At 38.0% G+C, this 9,651-nt stretch overlaps 1 protein-coding gene across 5 annotated transcripts in view; it reads left to right on the top strand.

The window, feature by feature from the left end:
- Positions 1 to 548: 548 nt before the first annotated feature.
- Positions 549 to 9,651, top strand: part of LOC112216120 (natural resistance-associated macrophage protein 2) — a 42,638-nt gene continuing 33,535 nt past the window's right edge. For 3 of the 5 annotated variants that reach the window (XM_024375848.2, XM_024375873.2, XM_024375883.2), the window contains exon 1: positions 549 to 677. The gene's annotated coding sequence lies outside the window, so the exon portion shown is untranslated. The remainder of the gene's footprint in view (positions 678 to 9,651) is intronic. The other 2 variants (XM_024375864.2, XM_024375857.2) reach the window with 1 other exon arrangement.

Below are 9,651 nucleotides of genomic sequence, written 5' to 3'. Positions count from 1 at the left end.
GCTAATGGGGATCCTAATAAAATACCAAATGAGCAAGGCAAAGGCAACAAGCCTGATATGGAGATGGTGCAGAGATGGCAGGAGCAGTGCAATAGATATATTAAGGCATTTATTTCAAGTACAGAGGAAGGTTGGGGAAGGTAGAACAGCAGGAAGGGACAGAAGAGAGGAGCCATTTTTTTACAACATTAAAGGTGAGACCCAGCCGGTTGAATAAGATCTGAAATGTGATGGAAAAGCATCCAACAGGAAAGTGTTATTCTTGCCATTAAACAGATACAGTGGAGCATGTATTGCTACAGTGTGAGCAGTTTCAGAGGGAAAGAGACACTGAGATCTAGTATGAGGGAAAAGGGGATACAGGAAATTAGTTTAATTAGAATATTGAGTAGAATGTTATTATATATAGTCTCAAATATTTGATATTTTTTAAGAGCAACGGGGCTGACAAATAGGATTTAGTTTCTCACTGTCTCTGGGCCGCACTCCAGTACAGTAGGTGGCAGTAATGTACCATAACGTTGGATGCCAACTACTGATAAACCCCACCGAAGAAGAAGTTGTGTTACTGGCTCAGTGGTGTCACTGCACTTGCTTGTGTCGACATCTAATGTTAGCTATGTGTTATTTAATGTCATGACATTTACACGACCATACTTTTTACACGCTATATCCAGGTAAGACGGCGCATTTTTTATTTATTCCAGTGGTTGTTTTACTTGTGAACTGTGCAGCTATTTAACCGGCTAATTGCTTGCCAGATAGGTCAAAGTTAGCTGGCTAGCTAGTTAACTTAACTGATAATAAAAAAACGAAAGTCACGATAACATCTTTGCTTCACTGTTTTACGGTAACGTTACTCATTTGATGTCTACTTTTTGGTCATTTTAAGTAGCTGCCAACCATAGAAATGTCTAGACTTTCTGGCTCCCTTCCTAATCCAGTTGACCACACTTGCTTGCTATTTAACGTTAGTTGTTTTTGACTGGGTCTCAATGTCAAAGTGAGCCCATGTGGTCAAACAGTTTACAGGAAATAAATATAGTCTAGTGTTAGTCCAAGTAGTACTCTTAAGGAGCCTAATGTTACCGTTACTCCTTAAAGTGGAACTGACAGCCTTTTAACTACTTTGCAGATATGAAACACAATCATAATATCAGTTAAAAAAAATCGAATTCCCAGTTTATGCTTAAACTAACTTCATAAGAATTTTTAAAAATATATTTTATTTAACGCTATTCCATGATATGCATATTGGGTGCGTTCATACTCTGATTTCAGAGCACTCTTGTCTGAGTGTACATATTATACACATTTGCAAAATGTGTAAAAAGTCAAGTGGTCTGAATACTTTCCGAATGCACTGTATTTGCAGAAATTCATTCGGGTGTATTTTGTGGCTTTTGGCGAATGCATTCCAATGATCAGAAGTCGCGCTATTGCTACTGCCTGTGAACACAGTCCAATTCAAAGGGAATGATGGCAGGCCCGTGTGACAAATGCCTTATTTGCCTATAAGCCTATTGCAGCTTTGATTGGCTATGGGTCACCGGTCTGTGTAGACTTCTGTCCTTGAAAATGTTTTTCTTAGGTTTTATTGACTAATTCTATGAATTTATGAAAATATGAAAATGACCATATCTAAGAGCTCGCTTGTAAGAAATTGTACAAAAAAAGTGTCATATTCTTCCTGGGGGTGTATATGAACATATTTGAATAAGATTTAATGTTGCTAAATCGTTGTCAGTTCCAGTTTAAGGTCCAAAGACCTGAAGTCATTTTCAGAAGTAGACTGGCTCTGGCAGCCAATACAGCATCTAAACGTGAATCGGTTCTTCATTGCGATACAGTTCTTGAAATATAAAGCCTTCTACTTTCATATCACAATTTCACAAATACAAAACACACTTACTGTACACTGTTTTAACCGGCTTTATCACAGCTGCAGCCAACAGTATTTTTCTTCTGTTACCTGCGCTAATTATCTGTCTACAGTCTGTTTTCTGTAAACACATGCTGTAACATGGATATATGCCCATGTGAGAATGCTAACTCTAACCCTATAAAGGTGTGTCTCAATTTTATGTATTTCTTTTAAATATCACTCTGTGATATGAAAGATGAGGGCCTTATGCTTCCAAAAACGTAATGTAAGCGATGCGTGTTAATGTTCAGACAGTGTCGGCGCTATTTAGAAAACTCCTCCGTACAAAATACTCCTTTTTCCAATGACTCTTATGTGTACTGTAATGGAACTGAGAGTCATGATCAAGGGCTAGTATCGTGTATGCAGTGTAGGTTGCAGGTTCAAACATATACCTTACATAACTTCACTGTTTGAAATACTGCTAGTTCATAATTTTAATCTTCTCAATGGAGTAGTGTGGTTATAGGTACAGTGGCATATCCCATCCTTACATTGAGGTATGTTTTCTGACCCATATCTCGCACCAGCACCACAGTGTCTTAATGTAACCATGATTGCGTTCTGACCTCAGTGTAAACTATCATAACGGTATGGTCGATATCTTTTGGCAAGGCCTATAGCCTAGTATAACATTTTAAACAACTTTATAAGATGTTCTAAAGTTGCTAAGCTGTTCATTCAGCCCTCTGAGGCATTTCTATGTCAAACTGTTCCTTGTCTTGTGAGGAATGTAGCCTAAAGATTTGTACTTCAGTCCTAATTTAGGCTGTTGTACCTTTTAAAAGAGATTGTGTGTGTGCAAGGTCCTTGTTCCGTTAGGGAGGTGACAGATATGGAGTGAGCTGTTTTTTACAGATTAGGTCTGGTAGAGAGAGAGGAGGGGGGCGAGAGAGGCCTGAGGTTAGGGGGAGAGCAGAACTGCTCCCACTCTGTTCTCTCTCTTCTGCCCTCATTCTTCTCAGTCTCATGCGTCTGTTCTTGGGAAGAATGAATGACCGGGACTGGTAATTTGACAATTTTGACTGAGTAGTCCTATACACAGGTGCTATACAATTTAATTTGATTTACATTGATCGGGGTGTAAGTCCAAGGTTGATAGGATAGGGAGTCAAGTGTAAGTCCAAGGTTGATTGGATAGGGAGTCGTTCCATGTCATTTCAGCATGCCATGACACCCACCATCTCAGATTGTTCTGAAGTTGTTTCTGTAGTTAGAACCAAGTAAAATAGGCATTCTTGAAACATTATTTTGTTGAAATTTAATTTGATCTCAGAGAAATTAAGAATTGCACACATTGGCCATTTTTAATTTATAGGATTCAGATAATATTAAATAATTATATTACCTAACATCTGATTTGGGACCAAACTTATTCCTACCCATTAGGGCTGACCACATTTAGTTGATTGTTTGGACGATAGGCTGTTGGTCAAGCAAGATTTTTTTTTTTAGTCGAGCAGTGGCAAATAAATTATTTTTATATATGGCACACAAGTCACCTGTCTAAGTGGACTAATCCATTATGGAGGCCGCAGGGATGGCACACCAGTATCACCAGTAGTAACCTACATTTACAGTTAAATTAACATAATTTATCATCTAGAATGTTTGTTTGGTTATTTCTGTTGATACATTCAGCATACACTGAATGAAAATATAAATGCAACATGTATAGTGTTGGTTTCATGAGCTGAGATAAAAGAAAAAGCTTATTTCTCTCAAATGTTCTGTACAAATTTGTTTAAATCCCTATTAGTGAACATTTCTACTTTGCCAAGATATGCCACACCTGTCAGTTGGATGGATTATCAAGAAGCTATTTAAAAAGCATAATCATTACACATTTGCACCTTGTGCTGGGGACAATAAAAGGCCACTCTAAAACGTGCAGTTTGTCAGGCGTCACAATGCCACAGATGTCTCAAGTTTTGAGGGAGCGTACAATTGGAATGCTGACTGCAGGAATGTCCACATGGAGCTGTTGCCAGATAATTGAATGTTCATTTCTCTACCATAAGCTGCCTCCAATGTCGTTTTTAGGGAATTTGGCACTACGTCCAAACAGCCTCACAACCACAGACCACGTGTCTGGAGTGTTGTGTGCGCGCAAGTGGTTTAATGATGTCAACGTTATGGTATGGGCAGGCATAAGCTAAGGACAGTGAACACAATTCATGGCTATATGAATGCACAAAAATACCATGACGAGATCCTGAAGCCCATTTTTTTGTTGTCAATTTATTTGTTGTCTTTTGTTTTGAGCACTCCTGTCAATTTTGATTAAGGACACTCATCTGATTATGTATAGAAGGAGACCTAGGCTGCCTGGCCTGCATGCAAATTTAGGCCCCAAAATTTGCCCATTTGGGTATCTGATACTATTTCTGATTGTCTTAACTCAGCATCACTTTGGAGCTTCTCAAAGTAAGTTTTTCTTCGCCTCAAACAGCAAGTAAATTATGTATATTTTTACATCCATTGAGAATGACAATAGTTCCTCAACTGTTTCCAGCTCTATCCCTTGCAATAACCACTCACCATGAAAGGGGAAACAAATGTGATGCTCTGATCCGGTGGAAATTTCATAAAATAGGCCTACCTGATTACCCATTCTCCTTGCGCAAATAGCCTACAGTTGTGTCTGTCTGTCTGGAGCTCACTGGCATGGGAAACAATGTTGAAAGTTTGCTAGCACTAATTTAGGGCCTGACCAAGTTAATAGTTGAAACATATTACAGCCTTAATCTAAAATAGATTCAATTGTTTTTTTTTTATCTCTCAATCTACAATACCCCATAATGACAAAGCAAAAAGTTATATATAAAAAAAATTGTTTGCAAATAAATAACATTTATCACATTTGTTGTCTTTTGTTTTGAGCACTCCTGTCAGTGTGACACACTCAGGTTCCAAACTCAGTTTTAGACTAGACTGACTTTGATAAAAATGATCCTATTTACACTTTGTAGTCAATTTTGACACCAGAATAAATGTTTGACTCGTCAATCCCACTTAGACCGTTTTCAAAGGGATTGGTTTCTTTTTAGGGGCAGTCGCTCTTTACAACTGGATTCATGAGAATCACCCTGCTCTCTTAGGGGGCTATCCCTATGCAATTCTCATATGAAGACTTTTCCTATAAGCCCAAAACATTGATTAAGAAATGGGCGAGGGACTACAATGTTGGGACTACAATGTTGTAATAACCTTAATAAAATAAATAATTGCATGGAAGTCTCATTTAAAAAAAAAAAAATGAAATGATCAGGAAACAGCTCTATCTATTGTGATTAGTGACATTTACCATTAAACCCAACGCAACCCAAAACCATTAAAATTGCAAATCAATACACAGTGTGTCCATTGATGATCATTACAGACCATAACATTGAAACCATTAGAACTGCTGTAGCCTAATGGTTTGCTTGTTCAACAGGAATGGTCTAACAATAACTAATCCAGACCTTTCTTGAAGAGAGAACTACACACAAAGGGGTGGTTTCCTGGACACAGATTAAGCATAAAAGACCAACAAACTGATTTGCTTTCATGGAGGACTGGCTTGAATTGTGAGGATGGCCACACAATTTTTTTTCATCATGAGGCAAATCTATTGGTTTTCTACACAAAGTTGCAAAGAATATGTTGTGATCTATTTAATTAACACGAGACCTGCAAAATATATAAAATAGTTTCCTAGGAACGCGAAGCGAACTACAAGCATTTCGCTACACTCGCATTAACATCTGCTAACCATGTGTATGTGACAAATAAAATTTGATTTGATTTTGATTAAAAGACTGGCGGTATTGCGGGAACAGCTGCATTTAGTGAACAAAACCTGGGGTTTCCGCACTACTTCATGGTAAACAATATAAGTGACTTCAATTATTCTCTCTGAACACATTACATAGAATGGAGAAGCAATACTACAAGCCGCAGCTTCATACTACTGGTCAAACATAGTGTATTCAGACCCCATCCCCTTTTCCAAGTTTTGTAAAATTATTATACATTATTTTTTCCTCATCAATCTAAACACAATACACCATGATAAAGTGAAAACTAATTCATTAAAAAAACAGACCTTTTTTACATATGAATTCGGACCCTTTGCTATGAGACTATAAATTGAGCTCCAATGCATCCTGTTTCCATTGATCATCCTTGATGTTTCTACAACTTGGAGTCCACCTGTGTTAAATTTAATTGATTGAACATGATTTGGAAAGACACACACACCTTCCAGAAGGACAACCATCTCTGCAGCATTCCACCAATCAGGCCTTTATGGTAGAGTGGCCAGATGGAAGCCACTCATCAGTAAAAGGTACACTACAGCCCGCTTGGAGTTTGCCAATAGGCACCTGAAGGACTCTCAGACCTTGAGAAACAAGATTCTCTGTTCTGAGGAAACCAATACTGAATTCTTTGAACAATGAGAACTTTTTAAACTTAATATAATACATAAATCAAATCAATTTAGTCTCAAATAAATGATGAAAAATTTTAAATTTGGTTTAAATAATGCAAAAACACAGTGTTGGAGAAGAAAGTAAAAGTGCAATATGTGCCATGTAAAAAAGATAATGTTAAGGTCCTTGCTCAGAACATTTGAAAGCTGGTGGTAAAATATTCCCAGTTCTTCAATATTCTCATTTAAGAAGTTTTAGGTTCTATATATCATAGGAATTATGACGCATAGACTATTTCGCTCTATATACCATTTGTATTTCATATACCTTTGACCATTGGATGTTCTAATAGACACTTTAGTATTGCCAGCCTAATCTAAGGAGTTGATAGGCTTGAAGTCATAAACAGCACTGTGATTCAAGAGTTGCTAAGAGCAGCTGGCAAACGCAATAAAGTTTGAATGAATGCTTACTAGCCTGCTGCTGCCTGCCACTACTCAGTGAGACTGCTCTATCAAATATCAAATCATATGCTTAATTATAATATAATAAACACAGAAATGCAAGCCTATGGTCAAATCCGGAAACTATTATTTCAAAAACAAAACGTTGATTCTTTAGGTAAAATACAGAACTGTTCCGTATTTTATCGAACTGGTGGCATCCCTAAGTCTAAATATTGCTGTTACATTGCACAACCTTCAATGTTATGTCATAATTATGTAAAATTCTGGCGAATTAGTTCGCAATGAGCCAGGCGCCCCCAAACTGTTGCATATACCCTGACTCTGCGTGCAATGAACCCAAGAGAAGTGACACAATTACCCTAGTTAATATTGCCTGCTAACATGAATTTCTTTTAACTAAATTTGCAGGTTAAAAAAAAATATACTTCTGTGTTGATTTTTCTGATAAGGTAAAATGTTTATGTTTCTGTCTCCATATGATAGGGTAAATATATCCAATGCAAAGAAAATCTACATTTAAACGGTATTAATATTAATTTGCAGAAGTCGGAAGTTGACAAACACCTTAGCCAAATACATTTAAACTCAGTTTTTCACAATTCCTAGTAGAGAATAATAGTAGAGAACATTATTTATTTCAGCTTTTATTTCTTTCATCACATTTCCAGTGAGTCAGAAGTTTACATACACTCAATAAGTATTTGGTAGCATTTAAATTGCCTTTAAATTGTTTAACTTGAGCCAAACGTTTCAGGTAGCCTCCCACATGCTTCCCACAATAATTTGGGCTCCTGACAGAGCTGGTGTAACTGAGTCAGGTTTGTAGGCCTCCTTGATTGCTCACGCTTTTTCAGTTTTGCCCACACTTCTATAGGGTTGAGGTCAGGGCTTTGTGATGCCACTCCAATACCTTGACTTTGTTGTCCTTAAGCTATTTTGCCACAACTTTGGAAGTATGCTTGGGGTCATTGTTCATTTGGAAGACCCATTTGCGACCAAGCTTTAACTTCCTGACTGATGTCTTGATATGTTGCTTCAATATATCCACAGTTTTCCTCCCTCATGACCTCATCTATTTTGTGAAGTGCACCAGTCCCTCCTGCAGCAAAGTACCTCCACAACATGAAACTGACACCCCCGTGCTTCACGGTTGGGATGGTGTTCTTCGGCTTGCAAGCCTCCCCCTTTTCCTCCAAACAGGGTCATTATGGCTTCATCAGACCAGAGGACATTTCTCCAAAAAGTACGATCTTTGTCCCATGTGCATTTGCAAACCGTAGTCTGGCTTTTTTTGGCAGTTTTGGAGCAGTGGCTTCTTCCTTGCTGAGCGGCCTTGCGGGTTATGTCGATATAGGACTTGTTTTACTGTGGATATAGATACTTTTGTACCTGTTGCCTCCAGCATCTTCACAAGGTCTTTTGCTGTTATCCTGGGATTGATTTGCACTTTTCACACTAAAGTCTGGTCATCTCTAGGAGACAGAATGCGTCTCCTTCCTGAGCGGTATCACGGCTGCGTGGTCCCATGGTGTTTATACTTGCGTACTGTTGTTTATACAGATGAAGGTGCTACCTTCAGGTATTTGGAAATTGCTCCCAAGGATGAACCAGACTTGTGGAGGTCTACAATTATTTTTTGAGATCTTGGCTGATTTCTTTTGATTTTTCCCATAATGTCAAGCAAAGAGGCACTGAGTTTGGTAGGGTAGGCCTTCAAATACATCCATAGGTACACCTCCAATTGACTCAAATGATGTCAATTAGCCTATCAGAAGCTTCTAAAGCCATGACATAATTTTCTGGAATTTTCCAAGCTGTTTAAAGGCACAGTCAAATTCGTGTATGTAAACTTCTGACCCACTGGAATTGTGATACAGTGAATTATAAGTGAGTGAAATAATCTGTCTGTAAACAATTGTTGGAAAAATTACTTCTGTCGTGCACAAAGTAGATGTCCTAACCAACTTGCCAAAACTATAGTTTGTTAAACAAGACATTTGTGGAGTGGTAAAAAAAAAAAAAATCCCACGGAAAGTTTCCACCAGTGAATAGTCCACAAAATGTGCAACCTTAGTCAAGTGCCAGTTTTGTCACAATCACCCAGCACTTGTGGGGACTATTCAAGGAGAGTTGGGCTGAAGCGTTAGGTTGCGATTAGGACAAAGTGAATTGCTTTCCTGGAGGACTGGCTTGATTTGTGAGGATGACCACACAATCTATTGGGTTTCTACCCAAAGTTGCAATGAAAATGTTGTTATCTATTTAAACCCAAGAAACCAGCAAAATGGATTTAAGAGTTTGATGGTATAGCAGGAACAGCGGCATCTAGTGGTCTGAATTTGGTACTTTCCCACTACTTTATGGTAAATAATGCAAACGTCGATGACCTAATTTCTCTGAACATGCGAAAAATAAAGTAAAAAATCACCAGATTCACAGGGAATACATTACATGGTACTGTATGTAGAAGCAATACTCCAAGCCACAGCTTCTTACTACTTGTCAAATGTCAAGAACTGATCCTGTATAATCCTACAGGTTTTTAGTTTGTGATTGGCATGAGGGGTCTGAGTGGCTTTTGTTTTGTTTTTTCCCCTCATGTCTTACTCACTGGTAGGAAGAAGTTTGGTCCAAATCGGATATATTTATTTAATATTATCTGAATCCTCTAAATTTAAAATGGGCAATTTGGTTTCAATGAATTAGCTTAATTTCTCAGGGTTCAAATTCTATTTCTGCAAAATCTTTCATGAGTGCTAATCGATCTGAGATGGTGGTTGTCAAAAACCTCTCATGCTTTTTGAGGTGGAACGACCCAAGGGTCTTCTGATATCTCTTGTAT

This window comes from Oncorhynchus tshawytscha, linkage group LG02, assembly GCF_018296145.1.
Source record: "Oncorhynchus tshawytscha isolate Ot180627B linkage group LG02, Otsh_v2.0, whole genome shotgun sequence".
Classification (NCBI taxonomy): Eukaryota; Metazoa; Chordata; class Actinopteri; order Salmoniformes; family Salmonidae; genus Oncorhynchus; species Oncorhynchus tshawytscha.
Note: the sequence above shows the minus strand (reverse complement) of the source record. Positions and strands in the feature narration are given on the sequence as shown.